Source organism: Urocitellus parryii, chromosome 12 (assembly GCF_045843805.1).
Source record: "Urocitellus parryii isolate mUroPar1 chromosome 12, mUroPar1.hap1, whole genome shotgun sequence".
NCBI lineage: Eukaryota > Metazoa > Chordata > Mammalia > Rodentia > Sciuridae > Urocitellus > Urocitellus parryii.
This window is the reverse complement of record NC_135542.1, coordinates 19,980,066-20,006,206: the sequence shown is the minus strand read 5'-3', so window position 1 is coordinate 20,006,206 and position 26,141 is coordinate 19,980,066. Positions and strand designations below refer to the sequence as shown.

General features: G+C 54.3%; 1 pseudogene; it reads right to left on the bottom strand.

Moving 5' to 3' along the window:
• LOC144249867 (fibulin-7-like) lies at window positions 1-25,787 on the bottom strand (annotated as a pseudogene).
• Between the last annotated feature and the right edge of the window lie 354 nt (window positions 25,788-26,141).

The window sequence follows — 26,141 nt, the reverse complement described above, 5'->3', positions numbered from 1 at the left end:
TCAGCTCCCCCACAGGTCTGAGCGCTGCATCACAAAGTGGCCACGGCTGTTCCCACCCACAATCCCAAACCGCAGGCTGTTGGGCCCAGGTCGGCCGGGGGCCGAGGCCGTGGCCATGCGGAAGAGCATGATGGGCGTCTTCAGGTTGGAGGGCAGAGAGAGGTAATGGAAGGAGATGGTCTTGGGCATGCTGCGGCAGGGCCTGCTGTCCATGGGGCAGGGGTTTCGCTCACACTGGCTGGAGCAGAGGCAAGATGGACGAAGTCAGACTTGGGGAAGCTCTAGAGGGCCCCCTCCCCCGACCTGCCAGCTTGCAAAAATCACCAGGGGGCCTTCCCCAGCCCTGAGTCCCTCACCCAGGGGCTCCGGAACTGCAGGCAAGTGAATGTGGCTGGCGTCAGGCATGTCCAGGGAAGGGACTCTGCATCTATTCCAGTCCTGGGAGCCCTGCTGACTCATGTGGGGAGTGTGTGTGTGTGTGTGTGTGTGTGTGTGTGTGTGTGTGTGTGTACACGTCTATATTGAAGTGCTATTATTTTAGTTTTTAAAGAAAAACGAAGCCTGGGAAGATTCATAATGATAGCAACACTGGAATTCAAACCAGGTCCCCTTTCTGCAGGTGGGAAGACCTCCCCCTGTCATGGAAGGACCCCCACAGTCAGCTGCAGTGTGGGACAGCACACACGAGCTTTCCAAATACAATGACTTTTATTCTTAAAGCAGGAAACCCTGTCTTCCTTACCCACTTGGAATCAGGGTCCCATAGAAAAGTTTTCCATATTTCTCTATCTTATCAAACACAAAAGACAAATAAAACTTAGTGTCTGGCGATTCTGACCATCATGATTTTGCAGATCAAATATCACACTCACCTGTTAATCTCATGTCCCTGGAGGCCACAACAGACAGGTCCCTTCCTTTGGGAAGGTTCTGGAGTCCTCATTCTCTTTTATAACTGTCACTCTTAGGTGCCACACATTTTCCTGATGCTTCTAATTTCCGCTTTGATCCAAAGAGCAACTTAAATAACTAAGCTTATGAAGTCACTTCTCTGCATCTTAAAATAGTGTGAGGGCTCTCAGGATCTTTTTGAGAAGTGTGGGGGCTTTGTGCTAGGGATAGTTATTACCCTTAAATGTCCATCTCCCATAAAAGGCAATTCTACTGTTTAAGTGTGGAGCATACTGGGCATTGAACCTTCTAGCACTGTTGGAAAAGCAGATGATGTAACACAAAGTGCAGTGCATGACTCGGTCCATTAGTTACCAGCTACGTGGAATTGAGAAAATGACCATCTTCCAAATCGGGTCATGTATACCTGCCTCTGGCTGCTGTGGGATTCAAGGTAACATCAGAGGCAGCTGCTTCTGTCTGGTCGCCCTCCCTGGCCATGCCCACAGGTGGCTGTAGTGCCACCATCATCTGTGGCAGGGGAGCCCTTGGTGCATTACTCTCCCGTGACAAGATGGGTTCTTATGGCAAAGTGTTAAATGCAAACCTCTAAAGGGAAATGGGAGCTCAGAGAAGCTGGTCGCCCAGCTCCCTGGCCCTCATCCTTCCTGTGACACAGCTGTTCCCTCCTCCAAGGCCTGGAGGCGTCCAGCCCTGCCACAAGTACAGGTGGGAGCCTGGGTGCAAAGAGCTGTGGGTGGCCCTGGCTGTACTCACAAGGGAGAAGTCTTCACGTAGCTCACATTGTGGCTGCCTTCGGGGCACTCAGGGCTGACTCACTGGAAGCCTCCCCCGGTGTTGATGCATGTGGTCCCCTGCGGGCACACGGGCTGTGGACCTGCACACTCATCAATATCTGAAATACAAGACAGGAACCCAGGGTAAACATCCACCCACTCCTGACTTTCCCTCCATCACCAAACCACAGGAGCGGCCCCAACAGGCTCTGAGTGCAGCACTCCACACAAGGTGGACTTTCAAATGGCACTTATCTTCAGGCAGGAACCACCCCCAGCCATCTAGACCAGGGACCTGCGGAAGTGCTGCAGAACCATGCTGGGGAGCACGCTCCCCAGGATCTGACCTCTTTCCCTCCCTCTCAGCCCAAAGGCCTCTGTGTTGGTGTTTGCATGCTGAGGTTCAAATCTCCAGAAAAACCTTCCTCCTGGGCTCTTCCTCCACCAGATGCAGACACCCCCTGCTCTGCTCTCCTTCCAAGCACCCAGGGAGTCCCCCCCGCTGAAGACCATCTCTCCCCACTTCAAGCAGTCCTCTGTGGGCCTCCATGAGCTGTGGGATGGGCTGGGGGGCAGCTCCTTGGATGCCTCCTGCTACTCCAGTCCCAGAGGTGGACCCCCCTGAGCCTGCAGGGGACCCCCAAGAGAAGTTAGCAGGGAGCCACCTCTTCCTGCCCATGGAGGAGGCCCCTGCCACTGCCCTAGAGGGCAGCACTGCCCTCAGTGTACTGTGTCCACGGGGATACATGGGGGAGAGCAGGGCTGTGGGTCCTGCCAGTGTGTGGTGGTTCTACGTCAGTAGATTCAATTCTCGCCAGAGGCCTGCTACAGCACCAGAGCTCAGGGTCTGGCACCCAGAGGAGCCTGGGCTGTCTACAGCAGTCCCTCCCCATCCACAGTTTTGTTTTCTTCAGTTTCAGTTAATAGTGGTCAACCATGATCCAAAAATATGAAATGGAAAACTCTAGAAATAATTCATGTTATAGATAAGTTTTATTGGAGTATATTTTAATAATTGCTCTAATATTAGTTTTCACTGTTAATCTCCTACTGTGCCTAATTTATAAGCTGCACTGAACATAGGTATGTACACAGGACTGGATACCAGCTCTGGCTGCAGGCATTCACTGGGGGTCTTGGAACGTACCCTCCAGGGATGACGGGGACTACCACGCTCTGACTACGAGCTGCTGTGGAGAACTGGACTATTCGTGTTTATTAATGTCAACACTTGAGAGGTGGGGTCACAGGAGGCCTGCTGTTGGTATGTCCCTGTCCCTGGGGCTGGTGACAACAGTGACTGTTGCAAGAGCTCTCAGCCTCTCCATTCTGCCAGCCACTCCCACTTACACTTCTTCCCCTGCCCCCTGGGTGCCTCCCACTCCCACTTGTCCATGAAGGCCCCTTGTCACCATTCCTGGAACCAGCCTTAGAAAGCTCAACCCAGTCCCCCAGGACTGAGGGACAGGATTCAGCAGGGGTAGAACCTAAGCCAGTCATGTCCTTCCTACCTGTGCCCATCCAACCCCCTCTGTTCTAGGAGGCTCACTGGCCTGGGCTCTCTCTGGACTCTCAGCCCTCTGGACTCTCAGCTGGGCTGGCAGATTGGAGGCAGGAGGGTGGGTGTGTGCTCCTCTGAAGGGTCGCTGCCTGGGGCCAGATCTGGTGGTGGCCACCAGCCCCCCAGCTATCTGCACCCCGCCCCAGCCATCTGCATCCCCCCAGCCATCTAGGAGGCTCTGATAAACCCCATCCTCTCCTCACTGCTCAAGCACAAGGATAGTGGCAGCCCTCACTCTTGCCAGTCCCTGGGCCTTCCACCTTCGGAAGGACATGGACATGGCCAGCATTGTGTATCTGGCCACATGGAGGCACAGTGACTGTAAGGTATCATCCCTTTTAAAGGTGGCCTTGCAGATGCCCATACAAGGCCTTGGAATCTAATGGGCTTCTCCAGGTTGTACATCAGAAGTGGCTGACTGGCTGCTCTGCCTCTGGGTCCAGCCCCAGCTGGGTGGAAATGATCTGACCTTGAAAACAGTCACTCCCACAGGTTAAGCAACTCATTTCCTATTTAGATGGCATGGTCTGGTTTTGAGAGGCCCTTTTGTTGCTGTGTTTAAAGATCAATGGACCTGAGACACTGACTCCTGATTGTGAGGTCGGGGCTAGGATGCGTGGCGGCAGCAGCTGGTGATCAGGTACAGATGGTACTGTCCAGACCCAGGGCCACTTGCCCCTGCTGCAGCTCACTCACCCTCACAGGTCTTCCCGTCAGTCAGGGTGTGGTATCCACTGGGACAGGTGCAGCGGTAGGAGCCCGGGGTGTTCACGCAGGCATGCATGCAGAGCCGGGGCCGCCCCTCCTGCCCAAAGAGTTCACACTCGTTCACATCTGAGGAGAGAAAGGCCGCTGACTTCAGGAGCCACGAAGCCGGTGTCATCCAGCCACCAACTAGGGTGGCCCCATTCTCTAGCAGTTGAGGCTATTGCTGGACTTGGGGTAGCTGCTGAGCCTGAGCCGCAGTAGAGCACTTGGATAACAGCCACGAAGGGGCGTGGCTTGGGCACGTAGGCGGGGCCGGGATCCGACAAGGGGAGGCGCCTGGGATCCCCACCCCGCCCCGCTGCTTTCTCTAGGCTGGCTTTCTGAGGAGCACCCCCACAGTCTACCCAGCAGCTACATCTATTTGTTTAACATCAAAACAGCGAAGTGGGCGGGGATTTCCGAGACCACGCCCAGGAAGCGTCCTCCGCCCCACCCTCTCCTTTCCCGCGTACCCAGGGCGGGGCGGGCTCCCTGCAGGTGGGCGGGCTGCGGAGGGAGCCCCGCCCACTCCCCGGGTGTCCCGGGGTCCCCGCGAACCCGCGCCTACCCTGGCAGACGCTGCGGCCGGCCACTGCGCTCAGGTGGAATCCGGCCTCGCAGCTGCAGTGCTGCGCCCGCTCCACCTGCGCACAGCGGGGCGAGCGGCTGAAGGCAGGGTCGCCGGCCACGTCGCCCTCGTCCTCCTCCTCTTGGGCCGCTGCGGGGAGAAGACGGGACTCCTCAGTGCCGGCCGGGTGCACCTGCGGGGGGGCCCAGCCCTGGGGAGCCCCGCGCGGCCCTTCCCGAGCGCTGCCCCTGGAGTGGAGAAGGAAGACGCGCAGATCTCCAGGACCCCGGCAGGGCGCCCAAGCCTCGAGGACCGGGGGCGCCCGAGTGAGATGTTGCGTGTAGACGCAGGCCACCAGACGGTCCCCGCCAAGGCCCCCCAGGGCGCGAAGTCCCCCTTCCTTTTATTTTATTTTCTTAACACCCCCAGCGCTTTTTATTTTTTAATCAATGTATTTTAATTAGGTATGACAGCAGAATGCATTTTGATCCAGTGTACAGAACTGCAGCACAACTTTTCATTTCTCTAGTTGTGCACGACACAGCGTCCCACCTTACGTGCAGCCATCCATGTACCTTAGGGTAATGATGTCCATCTCATTCCACCACCTTTCCATTCTCCACAGGTCCCTTGTCATGAGGTTTTCTTGCCATGTGCAAAACGAGCCACCGTGTGGCACATTAAACCTCTGCTGGGAATATACTGGGACTCACTACTCAAATGTCTGGCTGTTGAGATTTTCAAATACTTTGAACTGCATCAGCAACTGCCCATCTTGTAGCACGTGAAGGTTGGAGGAAAGACTTCTGCTGGCTGAGATGCTGATGGAGCAGAGGACCACAGTGAGGCTTCCCAGCCACATCCTCACGGGCGGAGCTACTGGGTTGCATGGGAGAGCCAGGTTCCCTCCAAGTGACCACCTTAGGGACGGGGAGGATATCCACCAGAGAGGACAGACACACTCCACTGAGGGGCACTGAGCTCCCAACACATCTGTGTTTGGTGACAGTGACAAGGGTCCTCACCTCCCTGCAGTGGAGCATTGCCACCAGCCAGCAGCAGCTACGTACCAGTCTGAGCCTGATGCTGACAGCGACTCCCAGTCCTCCCTGGGGGACAGATGCACCTGTGCTGGCCTATGCCTTCGACGCACGTTCCGCCGTTTTGACAAGGCTGACTGGAGCATTCGCTGGTACCTAGGAGAGAAGGGATTCCCAAACACAGATGTGATTCCAGCTCTAAAACAAAAGGCAATCATGAGCCAACTTCCTTTGTCACGGGACTCCTCCAGCTGTCTGCTCCCACCTGACCTGGCAGCCCTCTCCTCAGTAACCTGGCTGACGTGCTGCCCTGGCTCCTCTCCTCAGTAACCCTGCTCTCTGTGAGGAGTGGGCCTGGCACTTGGCCGTGCTCCACCGGAGGCACTGATTTAGTGTGCAAAGCTGCAGTGTAGACAGCTGTAACCAGGCGGAGGCCTCTGTCCTCTTGCCCACTCCCTCTGTCCCCATTAGCCAGCGTCAAAGTGGAACAACCTTTAAACAGGAGTGAAATTCAGGGGTGTTGTCAAGGGGAGGGATAGCCCAGCAGGATGCTGGGAATGGGAACAGTGAGTCCCCCAGTTTCACAGCCGCAAGCTCTCCTATGCTTCACCAGGCAGGAGTGATTGACTTTTCAGTAATGCCATTCCTTGCTCATGCCCTCGACGGGTCTGTGGAAGAGCTCTAGGTAGACACACGGACTGTAAAAGTGCACTCCATTTTTCTCTGAGTGCTAGGTGATTGTTCTTGGCTTATTTATAGCTTTTGGTATGCATCCACTTTCCCCAACACTCATCTGCATATCTTAGTTATGTAAAGATGATTTTCAAAGCCCTCAGGCTGTGTGCTTGTTATGGATTTCCTAAGCTGGGTTTCAGTCCAGGTACAAGTCATCTGCGCAGGAAGAAGAGGTCTGCCTGCTGACCTGCTGGCAGCATATGGGAACTTGAACCCTTGCCCTCATCAACCTAAGAGCCCCTCGCCCACCCCTCTAAGAGGGAGGTGCTTTGCCTGAGGAGAATCATAGCCTTGTTTGGGGGGATTCAAGAGGACTTTGGCTTCCTGTGGGGCTGCCTTGTTATATAAACTGTCTGAGGACTTCTGTTTGTCCATAGGGCCCAGACTGTGCAAATGTCACCTGCCCAGGGGACAGGACCCATTTCCGTGGCTCTATAACCTCAGCCTGGTTGTGCCCTCCGCCAGCCATTTTGTTCTCAGGTGACCAGTTTCCAGGACTGGGGCTGGAACAACTGCTCACAAATGCCATGGAGCTTGGACTGCTGTGTGGACCTGTGGTCCAGCCCCATCATGGCCACCAGCCCACTCCAAGAGTGGGCCACCACTAAGCCATGGAGAGGCAGAGAGTCAAGAGGTGTGAACACTGGTGTCTTTTCAGCCTGACCCCAAGGGCTGGGGGCCACTGCCTCTCTTTGGGGGCCTCCAGTGGAAGATACAGAGTCTGGCCTCCACTTGGAGTCTGTTGGGGCCTCAGTGGCCAGACACATACACACACAGGTGCCCCTGGACCCGTCCTGTTGCCTTCTCTGGATCTGCCCAGGATGCTCATTTATTGACAGGCTCCATACAAACTCCCCACATTTCTAACCTTTTTTTTTTTTTGTACCAGGAATTGAGCCCAGGGGTGCTTGACCACTGAGCCACATCCCCAGCCTTCTTATTTTTAATTTAGAGCTAGGGTCTTGCTAAGTTGCTTAGGGCCTTGCTAAGTTGCTGAGTCTGGCTTTGAACTCGTGATCCTCCTGCCTCAGCCTCCTGAGCTGGGATGACAGGTGTGCACCACCACGCCCGCTCACATTTCTAATCTGAGGTGCAGTCAGAGGCATTCTATGGCCTGGTGCTGCCGGCTCACTGTTTGGGTACCACCCATATTCTCTGTCCTTGAAGAGAGCGTGCATTTATGGTGAGCATCGTGTGATTCAGACGACAAGAGGAGTGGATCAGAGAAGAGACCTGGGAGGATGTGTTCGGGCAGAGAGCTACAAACGTGGGGGCCAGGAGCCCAGGCATGGAAAAGAGCTGCGTGACAGAGGTGGGACCCCTGGCGCCCCCCAGCTGAGCTCTGTCTCTGCGACTTGAAGAGGGTGTCTTCCAGGGATCCTGGGTGCTCTCGTCATGAGGGAGGACTCCCCACGCTGAGCAGGACCTCCTCCATGACTCTGTGCAGTGTGCTCCAGAGCCACCCAGACAGCTCACGGGAAGCAGGCACTGAGGCCTCCAAAGACCAAGGAAATCGGCACTTTTAGTATATTCTCTAGTTATTACTGATATTAACTCAACTTTGAGAAACTCCCTGTATTTGTTCCTGCTATTACTAGAAGCAGAGAAGATCCTGAGAGTTTCAGAGCATGGATGGATTTGGGGCCCTAACCAGCCAGTGTGGTGCCAGTCACAAGCAAGCTACACTAGACAGAGGGTTCGTACCCATTGGCCAGGGGGGACATCCGAACAGGCTCACTGCCTCTTGCCTGATGTCTTGGGAGAGCTACGTAGCCCCTCACCGAAGTCAGAGCCCGGAAGGTCAGATTCTCCCTTGAAGATCATTGTGTGGAGTGGACGGTCCTGCCTGCCAACCATGGCGGTGAGTCGGCTGACCTCTTCCATGGTCCCACGTGGTGCTCTCCTGATTGTTGATCTTCAACTCCCCAGCTCATTCCAGACTCATCCTGAGCTCTCTCTCTGCAGCCTCCTTCCTGGCCATTTGTCCTTCCCCACCAGAGGACCACATGGTGCAGCCCACCTGGACTTATACCAGGGCCACGTATACTAACATTTGGGAAGGGTTGGCATAGGGAGCAAGGTAGTGGCCAGTCCTAGAATGGGTTGGATAGGGTATTTTTCATCTAAGTATAAACTGGGCGTGGTGGTCACCCTGTGGTAGCTGCAGTGAAGTACTCGTAGGTCACTACCCATCTCTCAGCAGCTGCTGGACAGGGCTTCTCCCAAGTTAGCCGACTGCAGCTGCCTTGACACTCTGCTCTCAACAGGAATTTACCTGATTGGCCTACCTAGGTGTCAGTCAACCTGCTGACAGTGGACATCATGAAGACAGACTCAGCCCCCCTGAAACCTGATCTCTTGCCTCATTTGAATAGCTTCTTCTCAATAAAAGGGGTCAGCACGTGCTCTCACTCTCTCTCTTCCTGCGGACCCTTAAGGTCAGAGGAGTTGTCACAGAGACCCCAAAGAAAAAGGTATTTGTGTCTCTTGTGTGGTTATTTTGCACAACCCAGTCAGCCCAGTTCAACTGGAATGACCCCTGAGCCTTTTAGTTGCTAGAACTGAAACCCGGCACTCCACATCATAAAGTTCTGTTTTCAGACTAGCATAAAGAAAAAAATCGTGTCCTGCGTCCACACATCTCAAAGCACTCTCCCTGAGCCTGTCTACAGACACAAAGGACACCAGAGGGATTTCCTCCATCCTGAGGAACCCCTGCAGCTCGCAAGCAGACCGCAACCCCAGAACAGAGTGACCACTGCAGGCCCTGCCTCTTGTCCCTCTCCTCAAGCACGGGTGGCTTCTTGCCCCCAACTAATAAGACCCAGTTGCCAGAATCCAGGGCAGAGGAAGGTGTTGAAGAACAAAGACTCTGGGGTCAGAGTGTTCCCAGCTGTGTGACCTTACCACAAGGTTTCAATCTCCCTCTATGCAAGAACATGACTTTGTTGTGAGGGTTTAGCAAACTCATGCAGAGATCAGCCCAGGCCTGGAGTCAAGACAAGTTCCCCATGTTCTGTGGTCCAGGAATGATTAAAGAATCAAGCGAAGGTGTCCCAGGGAGCAACCTTTCCTACCCAGCAGACCCGAGCAGTGCGTTGGGTCGTACCTCTGCAGTGGGGCTGCTCCCCTGTCCAGGTGCCATTGGGAAGGCACACCACGCTGCTGGGCCCCACTAGCCGGAAGCCGGGATTGCAGGTAAAATGCACTTCATGGTCGACCAAGTACTTGCTTCCAAACTTCCTGCCGTCAGGTGGGGCGCTCAGCGCCGGGCAGGAAACTGTAAGGAGAAAAGGAAGGGTGAGGAGCCCTCCTCCGGGCCATAGTCGGCTTCCTGGCTTACAGAGGGGGACCTCTGTGAGTCCCGCTGCAGGCTGTGCCGTGCAGGACACACCTCTCACCCAGTCCTCAGGGGCTCTTGGGGTGCCTGCTTGATGAAAGGCGCAACACCGCTCAGCGACACCAAGTGGGAGCCTAAGAGAGGGGCGGACTCCGCCCTGTCATGGTTGCCTCGCCCTCTCGCTGCCACTTACTGGCTCTGCTTTCTGGCAGCTCCAGCCCCCTGGGTTTCTTTCTTTCTTTTTCTTTTTGGTACTGAGGATTGAATCCAGGGGTGCTTCACCACTAAGCGACATCCCCAGACATTTTTGAGACAGGGTCTCCCTAAATTGCTTAGAGCCTCGCTAAGTTGCTGAGGCTGGCCTTGAACTTGTGATCCTCCTGCCCCAGCCTCCCAAGACACTGGAATTACAGGTGTCCACCACCAGCCCTGGCTTCACTCGGGTTCTTTAAGTGTCCTGAACAGGCTAGGTTCAGGCCATCTCCAGGCCTCTCTGCCTGAAATGTTCCCCAGAACTTCTCCCAGCTGGCCCCTTCTTGCTTTTCAGGTCTCTACTCAAATGCTAGAACCGCCCAGAGTGAGTGCTCCCCGGCCACCATGGCCAGCCGAGACCTCCAGGGCACCTGGCCCCACAGCTCCCTGACTTTCTTCTTAGATTGGCAACCATTTGAACATCCTTGCTGGCCGGGTTGTCTCCACCTTGGGGTTAGTATTCTCTGTTGGGTGCCGTCTGGCCTGGTCCCCGCTGTGTCCTCAGCACGGGCCCTATATATACCTGGCGCTTAGTGAATGACCTATAAATGGTTCTTGAACCAGCAGATGAATGACACATCATGTGTTGGGCTCTCCCTGCGTCCCCAGGTAAAACGCACTTTTTAAAAAGAGAATTTGCCACTGGCGACCAAGACAGACAAAACCCAGCCCTCAAGAGGCCACCGCACTGTGCCCTGATACTGCACCCCGGCCAGACTCAGCAAGGGTTCTCCACGGGGCAGCCAGGGCAGCCTGGAGGGGCAGGAGGGCAGGAGCTGATCCCTGAAGCTCTCAGGGGTTCTTATTAATGAGGAGTTCCTGAGGCAGGAGGGAGCTTACATCCAGAGGCCGGCAGGCCCACAGGGCGCTGCCCAGAGCCTGAGATAGGTGACTCCACGGTTATTTTTAAATAACTTTATCATGCTGACAAAGTTTAAAACACTGTAGGGGGAAAGGAATAGGGTGTCTTTGGGAAGAAGAAATATTTAAAAACCTCAAGAAAGAGCCAGACATGATAGGACATGCCTGTCATCCCAGTGACTTGGGAAGCTGAGGCAGGAGAATTTCAGGCTGAAGGCCAGCTTGGGCAACTTACTGAGACTCTGTCTCAAAATAAAAAATAAAAATGGGTGGGGGGTTGGGGCTGGGATGGTGGCTCAGTGGTAGAGCGCTCGCCTAGCACAGGCAGGACCCGGGTTCGATCCTCAGCACCACATAAAAAAATAAAGGCATTGTGTTATGTCCATCTACATACACCTAAAAATAAATATTTAAAAAAATGGGTGGAGCTGTAACTCAGTGGTAAAGAGCCTCTGGGTTCAATGCTCAGTACTGAAAAAACAAACAAACAAAAAACCCAAGAGCAAAACAAAAACCCTCAAGAAAGACAACACAAGTAATTGTACCTAGATAGCTTGAATAGTATCTGGCACATAACAGTGGCTCAATGAATGTGGGTGGCATGAATGAATGGATTCCAATTAGTTAGAAATCAATGGTCAATCACATCCCCAAAGAGAGCTGAAGGCCACTGCTCTAGTGGAGGATGAGGAGGAACCCCTGGGTCGATCCACTTTATGAACATGTCCTGGTGAGTACATAGGGCCACATGAATTCCCTGCACCTTTTGGAATGAGGTTAGTGTGTAAGGAATGAGATCAGCAGATAAGTCATCACAGCAGCTTGAGGTCAGGGAGACACAGGGCCTGGTGCCAGAAACAGGAAGACCAGTAATTATTCTTGCTCACCCCCAGCAAATGCCCCTGCCCCCACAACAAAGCAGAAGATAATTTCCCCACTACTGGCCATTTGATCTGGGGCAATGTCTGGCCTTCCCGAGGCCCAGGGACCTCAAGACAACCTGATAGGATTGTCCCGGGGCTGGACCCCTGTGACGCACCCAGCACTGCGTCCAGCACCTATTGTGAGGCACAGTACACGATGGGCACTTTTTAAAAAGAGAACTTACCACTTTTAAAAAACCTAACCTGGCTCAGGGAAGAAAGCCCCAAGCTGGGGATGAGAGGAGGAGTTATGTCATGAGCACTGCCTCTCCGTGGGTCTGGTGGACAGGGGCCTAAGACACGGGCAGGCCGTGCTTTACGGTTCCCTGCAGGCAGTTCTCTGCAATCCCGTGGAACAGGCTCTGTGGAGTCCAGCCTTTAACAGGAGAAAATAGAATCACTGGATCAAGGGCCCGAGGCTGCTAACCCATTTCTCTTGGCCTCAGTTTCCCAGTCTGTAGGGAGAAGGACGCCCTGACTGCCCCTTGGAGTTGGTGTGTGAGGGCTGGGGCATCACCTGCCTGGGAAGGGTGAGTTTTGATTGGCAGGTTGAGCCAAGGGAAGCAGGAGGGGGCTCCGCGCTGAGCCTCTGGATTTGCACCACAACTTCTGTAAAGTAGCGGCCCAGGAAACGGTCTCCACCGCAAAGAGCGCCCCGATGGTGTGTCTGCGGTGAGCAGGTGCGGTCAGGCCAGAGGCTCGGTCCCCGCCCGCCCCAGGACATGGAGCCAGAGGAAAGCACCCGCCCGCGTCCAGCGCGCCCGCCCGCAGGGTCACCCAGGGGAAGGCGCCCCTGTGCGGTCGGAGCTGTCCCCTGCAGAGGGGCCTCGGGCCACGCTGCAACCTCAACAGACAAGCCGGACTCGTCCCGGGGGCACCCTCCCCGCCTCCCCGCATTGGAACATCCCTGGAGGATACTTTTCACGCCTGAACACACCGAGCGATCCTCAGTCTCCCGCACAGAGCAGCGGGGCCGACCCGCTGCGGGACGCCAGCACCGGGTGGGGCGTGCGCCTGCGCTCTGGCGCTTTCCCAGGAGTTTTGCTTAAAACTGCCCTAAAAAACAGCCCTTTAAGGATGGGGAGTAAAGCTCAGCGGTAGAGCGCTTACCGCGCATGTGCAAGGCCCTTATTTCCATTAAGAGTGCTTAAAAAAAAAAAGTTTGTTAAATGACAAGCCCATTGCTGTCCCACTGGGTAGGGGCAGGAAGGTGGAGACGATTGATTGACGATTGATTTCTAACTAATTGGAATCCATTCATTGATGCCATCCACATTTATTGAGCAACTGCTTTGGCAGTTCTGCAGGATCATAGGGCCATGATGGCTGTGTAGCCCAGAATGAAGGTGTAAGAGGAAAGAGGGTGACATGTCGGGGGAGACAGTAGGCGCAGTTTTAATACGAGCGCGCGCGCGCGCACAGACACACACACACACACACACACACACACACACACGCACTCCAGCCAGGGTTAAGATGTGCCCTCTGATGGAAATGGAGGCAGGGAGGCAGGGAGGAGGGAGGAGGGAGGACCGTCCAGGGCTTCCTGCAGGGGTGACCTGGGCTGGGGACAGAACTGCGGGCCGCTTGAGTGGGTTCTAGGCCCCAGCAGTGCTAACACGGGGACCCACCTGGGGGCGCGTCCGAGGCCACCCTGCTCACAGAGTTCTGCAGTGCGGCCAGTCGGCTCTTCATGTGGCGGATGCCCTCCGCGAAGCGGGTCTCCTGGCCCTTCAGCAGCTGCTGCAGCTGGCGGATGGCCGAGAGGAGCTGCTGTTTGCTGAGACAGTTCTGGGGAGAGAAGAGCCCACCCCGAATCAGGACGGGCTCAGACCCACGCGCTGGCTCTGGGCTTCCAGACATCCCCAAACACAGGATCCAAACCTCTCTTATTAAGCACCATTTGGAAGTGGCCTCCTGAGATGCCCTCTCTGCCCAGCACTCCAGCCCCACTCTGCCTGGTTATATCACCAGAGGACAGCACGTGTATCATAGCCCAGTTCACCTCTCAAAAAAAACCCAAATGAGGGCCCGACTGCACCTGTAATCTCAGAGGCTGGGGAGGCTGAGGCAGGAGGATCTCAAGTTCTAGGCCAGCCTCAGCAACTTCACAAGGCCCTCCCTGTCTCAAAACAATGAAAAGGGCTGAGATTGTATCAGTGGTAGAGTGCTTGCCTAGCATGTGCAAACCCCTAGGTTCAAGTTCCAGTACCACAAAAACAGTATTGATGCATCTGCGTGTGTGTGTGTATGTGTGTGTACGTGCACACGAGTGTACCAGGGAAAATAAGAAAAAAGCTCAATACAGTTAAAGAGGCATTCATAAAAGTCAACGACCAGCTCTGATAATTTTCTTTTTCTTTTTATACCAGGATTGCACCCAGGTAGTTAACCAATGAGCCACATCCCTGGCCCTTTTTAAAATTTTTATTTGGAGACAGGGTCTTGCAGGGTTGCTTAGAGCCTTGCTAAGTTGCTGAGGCTGGCTTTGAACTCAGGATCTGCCTGCTTCAGCCTCCTGAGCCTCTGTGATTACAGGTATGCGCCAGCCACCATCTCTGGCCAATTCTGATGATTTTTTAAATGCCAAAAAAAAAAAAAAAGGAAAAATTGAGAACTGTGCTTGTCATCGATAGACTCCTAAAGCAAGGTAAGCATCATGTTCCATGATAAAGATCCCAGAGTCTCTAATCTCAATTGACTTTAAGTGCCAGGACGGGGAGGGAGAGGGGAGGGCGAGTTGGGTGAGTGGGCGGGGGACCTGACATCCAGGGCCACTGGCTTCTAAGGTTGTGCACACACAGCTGGGGCACAGCTTCATGTGACCTGACTTGTGTCACCTGCTGGGAAGAAAGGAGCTAGGTCAAGATGAAGATCAAGGATATCCTTAGGGACAAATTTATGTGTTGAGTTTTATTTTTCTTGTACTGATTTTTTTGTCCATAGAGTATTAGTTTTATGATTTGAGGGAAATTGTCTCAAAGCCAGCGGCACCGTTGGGAAACTGAGGCACGAGGCCTCTGCTGCCTGGGAGGCTGCCAGCCTCGCCCACTGGACGCCACCACGGTGGCCACGTGGACAGAGCCACGTCTGCTCTCCCAGGGAGGCTGCGAGACTGCCAGGCCCCTGCACCCCGCTGCTCTTACCAAGCAGATGACTCATGGCCGGTTTCAATGGACGCTTTTGTCAAAGTTGTGTTGCCAACTGCCCCTGGAACTCATTAATCCACGGGGGCTCCTGGCCCCACCACACCAGGGCCTCAGAGGCACAGCCCCACAGCCTTGCCTGGAATGGAAGTTGTTTGTTTTCCTCCCCCAACCCCCAGGCCTTCCCACGCAGGGCCTGGGGGCACCGGCGGGGACCTCCTGCCATCCCTACCTGCCCAGCAGGGAGACCCACCCAGCCTCCTCCCTCTCACAGAAAACAGGACTGCTTCGTAGGTGTTTCCGTGGCTGTGTGTCAGTCCTGTTGGTGAAGTGCCTCACAGGGGAGAATACCCGAGTTCTTCCAGAAACACCGGCAGCCACGAGCTGGCAGCAACCCTGGGAGAAGACAGTCTCCACTGGGGTTTGTTATTGTGATATGTTTGTCTCCTTCTCCTAGATGAAGACAGGGAGGCTAGGAATCAAGTGACTTGGCCCAGATGGGTGTAGCCAAGGAGCAGCAGAGCCGTCCCCTGCTCCTGCAACTTCTAGCCCAGTCCCCATGCCCGGTGGGCGTTCTCTTTGGTTCTCACACGCCCCTGTATGATGAATGGTCTTATTGATGAATTTGCATGAGGGAGTGAAATGCTGGCACCTCAGTGTCCCACAGCGGGGTCAACCCTGTGTGCACTGAGGTCGGACAGTGGGGGCAGGGAAGCGGTGGAGGAAACATCCTCACCACGAATTCTACAGCTGCCCAGGGCCCAGACAGCTGGGAGAGGGCTCTGTGGGCCATAGCTGTCCTGGTGGACATGGAAGAACTCTGTCTTGAAGCAGAGAGAACTCAATGCCAAGGGCTCTGCTGGGAAGAGCAGGCAGCTGCCCAGACTGGGTGGTGGGGTAGGCTCCAAACCCTGACCGGGGAAGGGGAGCGGGTGGAGGGAAGAGGCCAGCCAGTGTCTCCAACCTCAGTGCCCCTGGCTCCAGGAACAGCTGTTTCTAGGGAAACCAGCTGCTTTCCCGGAGATGGACATTAGGGGTGAGACACACTCATGTCCCTGGTTGCAACTGGAAAATATTAAAACCTTTGTGACCAAGCAAACTCGGGCAGCACCCAGGCGAGCGGGGAGATGGAAGGGCTGCAGGCCGCCTCGCTGAGGGAAGTCCAGGGCCTCAGGATCTCCTGGGACGATGCTAACACGGCCAACGTGGTACCAGGAAGGTCCCTGGTGCTCTGGGGAGGCCAGCATGCCAGGTTCAGGGCCAGGCGCCAGGGAAGCAGAGAATGAGTGCCTTCCGCAGGGGATCTGGGGGAATGTGCAGCAGCAGCTCCTAACAGGCAGATCCCCAAGGACCAGCCATCAGAGCCAGCTCAGAATCTGCCACCTGAGCTCAGCCTGGGCACAGGTGGAACTGAGTCCCTCTGCAAGGGGGAAAAATGAGGTCGCAGGAGGGGGACTGAGAATCCAAGCGTTTCCCCTTTCAAACTTTACCATCTTGCTCGATCCTACAATGACAGCATATTCCTTGCAAAACAATTCAGAAACAAAGAAAAACACCACACCACACCTTAGCCTTTTGGCTAAACCAAGTGCAAAACAGGAACAACATCAAAACAAAGATTGTGTCCCAGGACCACAATCTGTGAGCGTTTCATTGGGTTCCAGCTCTCAGGGGGACCCACGTGCACAAAGCTCAATGTCCTCTTGCTCGCGCGTGCCAGCGACTCAGGGTTGTCCTCTGCTTTCCTCCTCTAGGCTGGCATGGCCATGGTACCTGTCACAGAGCAGGGCAACCCTCAGCCTCGGTTCTGCTCCCCTCCCTCCCATGCCCCTGCCTCCATCTCTCTGAGCCAAGAAGAGCTGCGATGGGAGCAAGTCACTTCCTTCAGTGCCACCCCTACCCTGGCGGGAAAGCTCACCAGGGCTATGGACAGGCCGAGGTCAACCCCTGGCCAGGGAGGACTGCACACCGGGAGGGGACTGCACCTAGGAGGTCTGAAGCTGCCACATCGAGTCTGACTCCTCTGGCCTCTTCTGGGTCCCTCTACTCTTCTCCCTAAAGAGATCCCCGAAAAACGTTTCCATTCCTTCCAGACCCGGCTCCTTCCCTGGCTTCTGCTGTGGACAGTAAGCAATGAAAACTAGAATCCCCTCCTCTTTGAAGTAGTCACTTATTGGAAATGGGGTCAAGAAAAGACATTCTGTGAAACTCTTCCATCACTGAGGAGGAAAAAGTCAAGATCTGCCATCTCTGGGGTGAGACTCTTTGAACAGTTAGAGAAGTAACAGCAGGCACGGCCCACACAGCTCTTCCTGAGCTGGGAGGAGGTGACATAGCTGGTTCTGGAACATTCAGGTCAGTGCCAATAGCTATGGAGGGGGGTGGTCTAAGGCTCTTGGAAGAACGAGGCCCACAGCATACTCCAGCCACACCCCTCCTCAGCACATCTTCCCCAGGCCGATTTCTCACCATATTCATTCCAGAGCATCCATGGGAGGTTCCTCAGAGCTCACGGCCACCCCGGGAGAGGCATGTGAGACCTGGAGACCCCACCTGTGGCCAGGGGTGGACATAGCCAAAGATCACTGTGACACCCCAGCTTTCCTGGTCCCCACACCCCACCCTGGTAGGCCTGACCCTCCGTCCTAGCCAGGTGCCCCTGCTGTTGGAGCTCACAGACCTGGAGTCTGCTCCTGAGGCCCTGCAGGCAGGGTAAAGCCTTCAGGGGTGTGTGGGGGCACCAGGGGAGGTGGCCCTCGAGGCGTGGCAGAAAGGTCTCCTTCTCAGTGTCAGGCTGGGTTTGAGGACCCTTCAAGAGTCCCATCTATGGCAGGAGAGTCCAGAGCCTCAGATGGCCACAGATGACCCCTCGGACTTGGAGGGGCTGCCTCTCGCGCTGGTCTGCCTAAGCCACAGCTATGTGTGAGGTCAGCGCGTTGCTAACAGCAACCCAGATGTTTGGATGTCTTCAGGTCTAGGGACCATGCACTGGCCAGATGTACGCCTGCTGGCCAGGACCTGACGCCCTCGGAGCGGGAGTCACGCCCAAGGGGGCGAAGGCTTCCTCCAGGCCAAACTGGAGGCCGGTTACCGCTCCTCAACTCCCTCATCCTAGGGACCCCACCCGGCATCCTTGCCTGAGAGCAGGGAAAGGGGACACATCTTGGGGGAGTGAGAGGATTTCACCAGGGGAGCGGCCCAGGGCCCTGGCGTAAGGCAGGGTGCTCCGGAGAAGCAGGCAGTAGGAATACACACAAAACAAGCTTATTTAACATATGTCTGCTTCCTGTAAGTGTGACATAGAACACGTGTTTAGTATGTATCAGGTATCATCCCTGTGTAATCCATAGCACACATATTTAACATGCTAAAAGTCACATGGAGAAAGATAGAGGCCTGTAAGGAACCGGCTCCTGGGCTGGAAGGCTGGAGACCAGGGAAGTCTGCAGGCTGTAGCTCAAGTCCAAGGGCAGCCTCAAAGGTAGAATCCCCTCCTCTGGGGGAGGGGTGGATCCGTCTTTTGCAGGAGGCCGAACCATAATACCATGAGGGTGATCTCTTTTATTTAAAGCCTACTGATCGAAGGCTAGTGGCTTCTGAACAATGCCTCCCAGCACCACCCACACTTAAGTTGACCAACACCAGGATACCAAGGCCTAGACAGGTGGACAGGAAGTCCACCACGGAGCCTCCTTCTGGGCTCTGAGCCCCGCGTGCTGGAAGTTTTTGAGCTCTACCTCCTCTGGCTGCTCATGTTTCTACACTCACACTGGGTCCCCTTCTTGTCTGTGTTCTAAAACAGTCACAGGGGCGATGACGGTCATGGCGGGAGCCAAGAGCAGGCACTTAAACCATGTGTCACATGAATGCTTTATTACATGCCCAAGGCAGCCCAGGACGTGGGTGCCACGATGGCCCACTCTGTATCTGAGGAGGCAGAATGTCTCTTAGCCACAGTGACATGTCCAGGACTCGGACCCCAGGGCATCTGCTCCAGAACCGGATGTGACCTGCTGCAGAAAGTGTCCCACATCCCACCTCTCCCTTGCCCTGCATCTCTCCTGGGCACAGAATAAGTCTCAGATAACCCAGGACCTTGTTGTGGAGTGTGGGACCCGAGTATACACTAGGTGCTCATTTGAACGAGCACACAGATGAACCAGCGCGAGGCCAGGACACTCTCTGCTTGTCTGACGTGGAGCCACCTTGCCTGGCACTTCCTGCTGCCTGGTCCAGGTGCCATGCCGACCTGCAGCCTCGCCAGGCCTCTCAGCATTGGACTGCTGGGCTGCCCTTGTCTGCTTTGCTCCCGGTGCCAGGGCCACTGTGGGCACCAAATCGGTGTCTCACCACATACCCCGTCTCGGCTCTGCACAAGACTCCGAGGCTCCGGCTCCTGCAGGGTCGGCAAACACTCCTGGAGCTGTGACCCTGGCAGACACCCCTCATCAGCGTGAGCTCCCGAGTGACCAGCAGTCTATCCCCACCGACACTCCTGGCGGTCCCAGCAGCCTGACCACATTGGCATCAGTTGCAACTAACAGGCCAAGTCCAGGGCCAAGTGCAGGGCCACACCGTTCTGGGAAGGGACATGCTCTGGGTCCCCTTCTCCCACCCTCTTCATCTCGTTCGTCCTCAGACTGGGGAATAGGTCATGAATCCTGCCCTGGCAAGAGCCACTGGTTTTCCCGGGAAGCCAGTGGATGTTGAGTCAGTCGGGGAGAGCACACGAGGTCATCTCCCCCGTCGCCCTCCCCGCTGGCCTTGCTCCCAACCGCAGGCTACAGCCACCAGTTTCTGGGCCTCAGCAGAACCCACCTACGGCACCAGGCAATAGACAGCTCGAAAGGTTCATGATGTGGTTTAGACGTGGTGCCCCCAAAAGCTCAAGTGGGAGACAGCGCAAGAAGGTTCAGAGGAGAAATGATTCGGCTGTGAGAGGCTTGACCCACTCAGTGAATTAATCCTGATAGGGATGAACTGAGTGGAAACTGAGGTGGTGGGTGTGGTGGAGGAGGGGGCTTCGGGGTGGGGATTGAGATATATATTTGTCTCTGATGAGTAGAGTCTCTCTCTGCTTCTGATCATCACATGAGCTGCTTCCCATTGCCACACTCTTTCGCCCTGATGCTCAGCCTCACCTGGAGCCCAAGGAATGGAGCCAGCCTCTCATGGACTGAGACCTCTGAAACTGTGAGCCCCTAAATAAACCTTTCCTACTTTACAGCAACTCTGGTCGGGTCCTTGAGTTACAGCAGCAAAAAAGCTAAAATAGGTTAGTACCCTGGGGAGTGAACAATGGAAAGTGTCCATCTGTCACCACAGGAGACCAGCTGCTTAGAAATACGGAATGGCCATGGCCAGGCGCAGTGGCACATGCCTGGATTCCTAGCTACTCAGGAGGCTGAGGGAGGAGGACTGCAAGTTCAAGACCAGGCTGGGTCACTTAGCGAGACCCTGTCTCAAAATATAAAATACAAATGGCTGAGGATGTGGCTCAGTGGTGGAACAACCGGGGTTCAACCCAAGATGAAAAAAACAGACAAGCCTGTCCACTCTCCTCCTAAATGTAGTACTGGGAGTTTTAGTTCATGTTGTCAGGCTGAAAACTAAATAGATAACACACAGAAGAGAGTAGAAGGAACATAAAACCACCCTTATTCACAGACAATACAGTTGTGTGTATTTAAAAAATGAGGAAATCTAAAAAAAAAAAAATCCATACAACGGATAAGTGAGTTCCACAAGGTCATAAGGCATAAGAACAACACAGGAAAACCCACTGGATTGGCATCTTCTAGAAACACACAATTGGAAATTAAGTCCCATTTAAAATAGCTTCAAAAATGAAATAACTCATTATTTCATATAAATCTGATGAGCCATGCTTGACTTAAAAACTAAAACACTCTGACAGAGGGGCTGGGGCTGGGGCTCAGTGGTAGACGCTCGTCTCGCATGTGTGAGACCCTGGGTTCGATCCTCAGCACCACATAAATAAAATGAAAGTATTGTGTCCACCTACAACTAAAAAAAAAAAAAAGAAAAAAAATAACTCCAATGGATTAAATGAAGACTAAATAAACTGTGCTCAGCACTGTGCAATATTTTTAAGATCTTGTGTCTCTCCTAATTGATCTATATTTATTGCAATACTGATAATCAGTAGGATTTTTTTGTAGATACAGATGAGTTGATTCTAGACTTCTATTGAAAAGGCAGAGAAACGAGAATAGCCAGTTTTGAAAAGGAAAGATAAAGCTGGAGGACTGACTTTCTCAATGGATGAAGTTAGGTCAGAAGTATCCCAAACGTGGACGACGAATTGACTTCTGACCAACTTGCCAGGAAGAATCAATGGGAATCCAACTATCTGTCTACAAATCAAACTGGAACAATAAACAAGGGATGCAGAGGGACGCACACACCTCACCTGTGAGTTTTTTTAAAAAGTCACTAAAAGCCAGGCTGGTGGCGCACACCTGTAATCCCAGTGGCTCAAGAGCCTGAGGCAGGAGGATTGAGTGTTCAAGGCCAGCCTCAGCAACTTAGAGATGTCCTAAGCAACTCAGTGAGACACTGTCTCTAAATAAAATACAAAAAAAGGGCTGGGGATGTGGCTCAGTGGTTAAGCACCCCTAAATTTAGTCCCTGGTCCAAAAACAGTCACTAAAAATGGACCACAGTAAAAATGTAAAGCTATAAATATTTTAGAAGAAAAATTTCATGACCTTAGGCCAACAGTTCTTGAACTTGACCACCAAAAACTTGATCCATAAAAATAAAAATATTAATAACTAGGACTTTGTTAAAATTGAAAGTCTTTATTCTAGAAAAGACATTGTTTTTAAAAAAAAGTTACAAAATAAGCCACAAACTGGGAGAAAATATTTGTAACTCGCATGTTTAAAAAAAGAACTAGTATACAAAATATGTAAAGAGCACTCAAAACTGAACAACAAGAAGATAAATAAAACATTTTTAAAATGAGCAAGCTGGCTAGGTGCAGTGGCACACCCCTGAACTCCCAGCGGCTCGGGAGGCTGAGGTGGGATGATCACAAGTTCTAAGCCAGCCTCAGCAATTTAGCAAGGCCTTATTCAACTTAGCAAGACTTTGTATCCAAATAAAATATAAAAAGGCTGGGTATGTGGCTCAGTGGTTAAGCGCCCTTGGCTTTGTCTCCATATAAAACAAAACAAACAAACAAACAACAACAACAGCAACAAGAGCGGGCAAGCTTGACACAGTGATGCCAAGTGATGCACAGTGACGCACAGTGACGCACCGTGATGCACCCTGTAGTCCCAACTACGTGGCAACTGAGCAGCAGATCACTTGAAGCTAGGGGTCAGAGGCCAGCCTGAACAACAACACGACCCTGAATGGGTGCTTCACCCAACAGACTAGTCACGTGGCAAATAAGCACAGGAAGTGAAGATTGAACCCAGGGCCTTAGCACACGGAGCCCATGTCCCCAGCCTGCAACTGGGTGTCTCATGTGATGCTGGCAGGAATGTAAAAGGTGACATCAGTTAAGAAACACAGCTTGGGCTGGGGTGTAGCTCAGTGGCAAAGCGTCTGCCTTGCACTCGCACAGCCCTGGGTTCGACCCCCAGTTCCAAAAAAGACAAAAAAAAAAGAACCCCACCAAAACAAATAAATAAATAAGATTAAGAAAGAAAGAAACACAGCTTGGCGGTTCCTTACAAAGTGAAACTTCCATTGACCAAATGACCCAGCAATTCCATTCCTAAGTATTTCCCAAGAGAAATGAGAATTTACAGCCACACTAAAGCTGTGTGTAAATGTTTATAGCCGTTCTACTCATAACTGCCCCAAACTGGAGGTGACACCATGGTAGGGCGCTGTGCAGCCCACGCCAACAGGGGGACCTGGAACACTGATGCTAAAGAAGCCAAGTTCAAAGGCTTTGCCCCGCTTGATCCTATTGCTATGACACTGGAGAAGATGGTACTTTGGTGACACAGGACAGATGATGGTTATAGGGAATGGTCTGGTGTGACTTTTCACAAGGCGGCATGGTGTAGTTTTGGGGGTGATGGAACCACTCTGTATCCTAATTGTAGTGGTGTGGTTGCCACAGATCTATGGTTAAAATAATGGAAATGAACACTAAAAACATGTGTTTTTATTTAACTGTAAAATGCAATCGACCAACTGGGTGTGGTGTTGAACGCCTGTAATCCCAGCAATTCAGGAGGCTGAGGCAGGAGGATCTCTAGTTCAAAGCCAGCCTCAGCAACTTAGCGAGACCCTGCCTCTAAAAAAGGTCTGGGAATGTGGCTCTGTGGTTAAGGTCCCTGGGTTCAACCACATTACGAAGAAGAAGCAGAAGAAGAAGGAGGAGAAGGAGGAGAAGAAGGAGAAGAAGAAGAAAGTGATGGACCAAAACATAACCCTGTAATGGTAGGATTTGGAACCCTGACACATCTCAGGTCAGAAAGGTTTGGGGAGGGGGGAGCCTCTGAAACATCCCAACCCCTCCACCTCTAACACCTTGCCCACCTCACAGGCAAGGAGGAGCTGGGAGCCTGTGCTTCTCTAGAACCTCTGGGCTGGAGGGGGGGGGTAGCAGGGGTGGGTAAACATGTTTCCTGTCTCCCCAGTGAAGCCAGTTTTCTCCTGTGGGAAAAGAGGGCACAGCTTTGAGAAACAGCCACCCTTGCAAGGTCCCCCTGCTGCTTGACCTCCCCTGCCTCCCAGCAACCACCCACTCTCCGTCAACCAGTCACAAAACACCTGGAAAAATGACTCAAGACAGACTGCTCACAAGTGGGAGGTAGCGGAAAGCCCTGGAGACAGGAGGGGTGTTGGGAGCCTGGCCAGGCCCAGGGTCCCTGCTGCAGACCCTGCGCAAAGCCACCTTCCACTTCCCTTAATAATAGAAAATGCAGGGACAGAGGAGGTCTGGAAGGCCTTGGCAGAGGGGTGCTTATCTGAGCAGAGATCTGAAAGATGAGAAGAAGCCAGGTAATGCTTACTCCAGCAAGCATGGGGGCCGGCCAGCCAGAGGCCTCCCTGTGGTTCACCCCTCAGGCTTGCCTGGGCAGGCTGGAGTGGAGGAGGGGTGGGGAGTGCAAGTCACATGAACGTTGAAATAAGCATCAATGAACAGTCTCTCTTGCTCCCCTGCCCCTGAGTCAGGTGCTCTTACAGCTTAGAATCGCAGACAGCTGGATGTGGCAGGCAGGGAGTGGATCCCCATCTCCTGAGAACGGTGCCCCAGAAGGTTCATTTTGGGTGCAGCAGCTGCAATGTTGGGGACAGCTGCCTGAGTCTCACCTGTTTCCCAGGTGCTCTCAGGAGGCAGGCATTTGCCTGAGCACCTAAGATCAGGTGATGCAGGGCTGGGCATCAAGCTTCTCATTGCATACCCTGCCCCCTCCAGGGCCAGGGCTAGGGAACCCCTAGAGGATGCACCCTCCTGTGCTGCTGGGATGAACTCAGGATGCAGATTTTGTTTTGTTTGGTGTCTGTGAAGTTAGTGGGAGATTCCATTTCTCTGGGGATGGGTTCATTGTGGCCCCAAATGGGGCCTCTGAGTGCCTAGCTGCTGAGCAGCCCCGAGAAGCCTAAGTACCACTGATAGCACTATCCTCACCAGGTCTGGTCTGAAGCTAATTTTCCCTCCCGGGAGTCCCTTCTTATACTCCAGGGGGTTTCCAGATAGCCTGGGGCATGTCTGCCAGGCTTTTGTCCCAATTTTTGTTCCAAGGATTTTGCCCCAATGCAAGGAGTACAGTTAAGAGTCTGCAAGCAAGGGAGGCTTGGAGTCTCACAAGGGCCGCTGGATTTACACTTCTCTTTCCTGGCGGTGTAATCTTGACTAAGTCACAGACTCCTTGGGTCTCAATTTCCTTATCTGCAACATGGGGGTGACCAGGATCCTGCTTCCCGGCTGCTAGGAGGATGCAGTGCCTGGAAGAAGCCTACAGAATCCTGGTGGCATCTGTCCCCTCCCCTCCACATACAGCCACTTTGTTTGCTGTCGGTGGCAGTGAAGGTCTGGGTAACTGGTGGGCCGTCCAGGGCCAGGCCCCTCTCAGAGGGAAGGAATCTCTGACTGCCCAAGTTAGTCTCCTCTGCTGGATGCTGGCTCTGAACTTGGCGATTCCAGGTCCACCTCAATAAGATGCATCTTTATCTGCATTGTGGCTTTAAAAACCAGTTCTTAATAGTTAATGGGAACGTGAATCTGATGGAGTAAATAAACCCAGTGGGACTTGAACAAACATAAACCGCAAAAAGAGAGCAAGCTGCCTGTACGTGCGTGGAAGAAAACGCGGGTCGTGGGCTCGGAGCGCACGGACTCAGAAGCTCCCCAGTCAGTCCCCCTGGGAAGAGCTGACCGGCCAAGAAAGTTCTGTGGGGTTTGAGGTGTGTGGCGCCAGGAACACTCCAGTCACAGTGTGAATGCCGGGCTGGAGGGCGGGACGCTCTCCAACCTACAGGATGGCTGGGAGCGCTCACGGAGACCCAGAAAGACCCCGTCTCCGAAGTCCGGGAGACCTCTGCCTCCTCCCCTGTTCTCACGCGGAGCCCTCTCCCCGCGGATCGACGCTTCGCACAAACTGCCCCGCTAGACCCGCCCGGGTCCTCCCAGGCGCCTGGCCCGAGACGCATCTGAGATGACAGATGGGGGACTCTGCGCTTCTCCGAAAACTGAAGCGCAGCCGGACACTCGCTCCAAGCCCCCGCCCCGAGCGTCCGAGTGCCATGTGGCAAGCCCGGTCCCTCCCGCCTCAGTGGTGCCTCTCCCGCGAGCCGGACGGGGAGCGGCGGGCTGCAGGGACACTGACCTGGGAAGCCCGCGACGCAGGGCAGGCGAGGAGCAGCAGGAGAAGGAAGAGCGCGCGCCAAGAGTGGGGCACCATCTTGCCAATCAGAACCTCGCTGCCTGGGAAGGGAGATCACTCGGCGCCCTCCCTGCCGAGCCCTTCCCGGAGATGCCGCAGCTGCCCCTGCAGGGCCCGGAGCGGCGGGCGCGCGGGGACCCGGGAGGCGCCGGGCGCAGCCCGGCCCCTCGGGGATCGGCGCCGCGCTGCCGAGGCGCAGTCTCTGGGCCAGGTGCGCGGCGCGCCGGACCCTGCAGCCCCCGCGGCCACCAGCGTCCGCAGCCGCCGCCGCCGGCACGAGACGGCCCCGGCGAGGCGGGGAGGCGCCAGCCCCTTGGCCAAGACCGAGGGAGGAGGGGCTGCCCGGCCAGGAATGCGCCTGGGAGCGCGCCCAAGCCGCGGCGCCCCGAGGAGGCCGGGC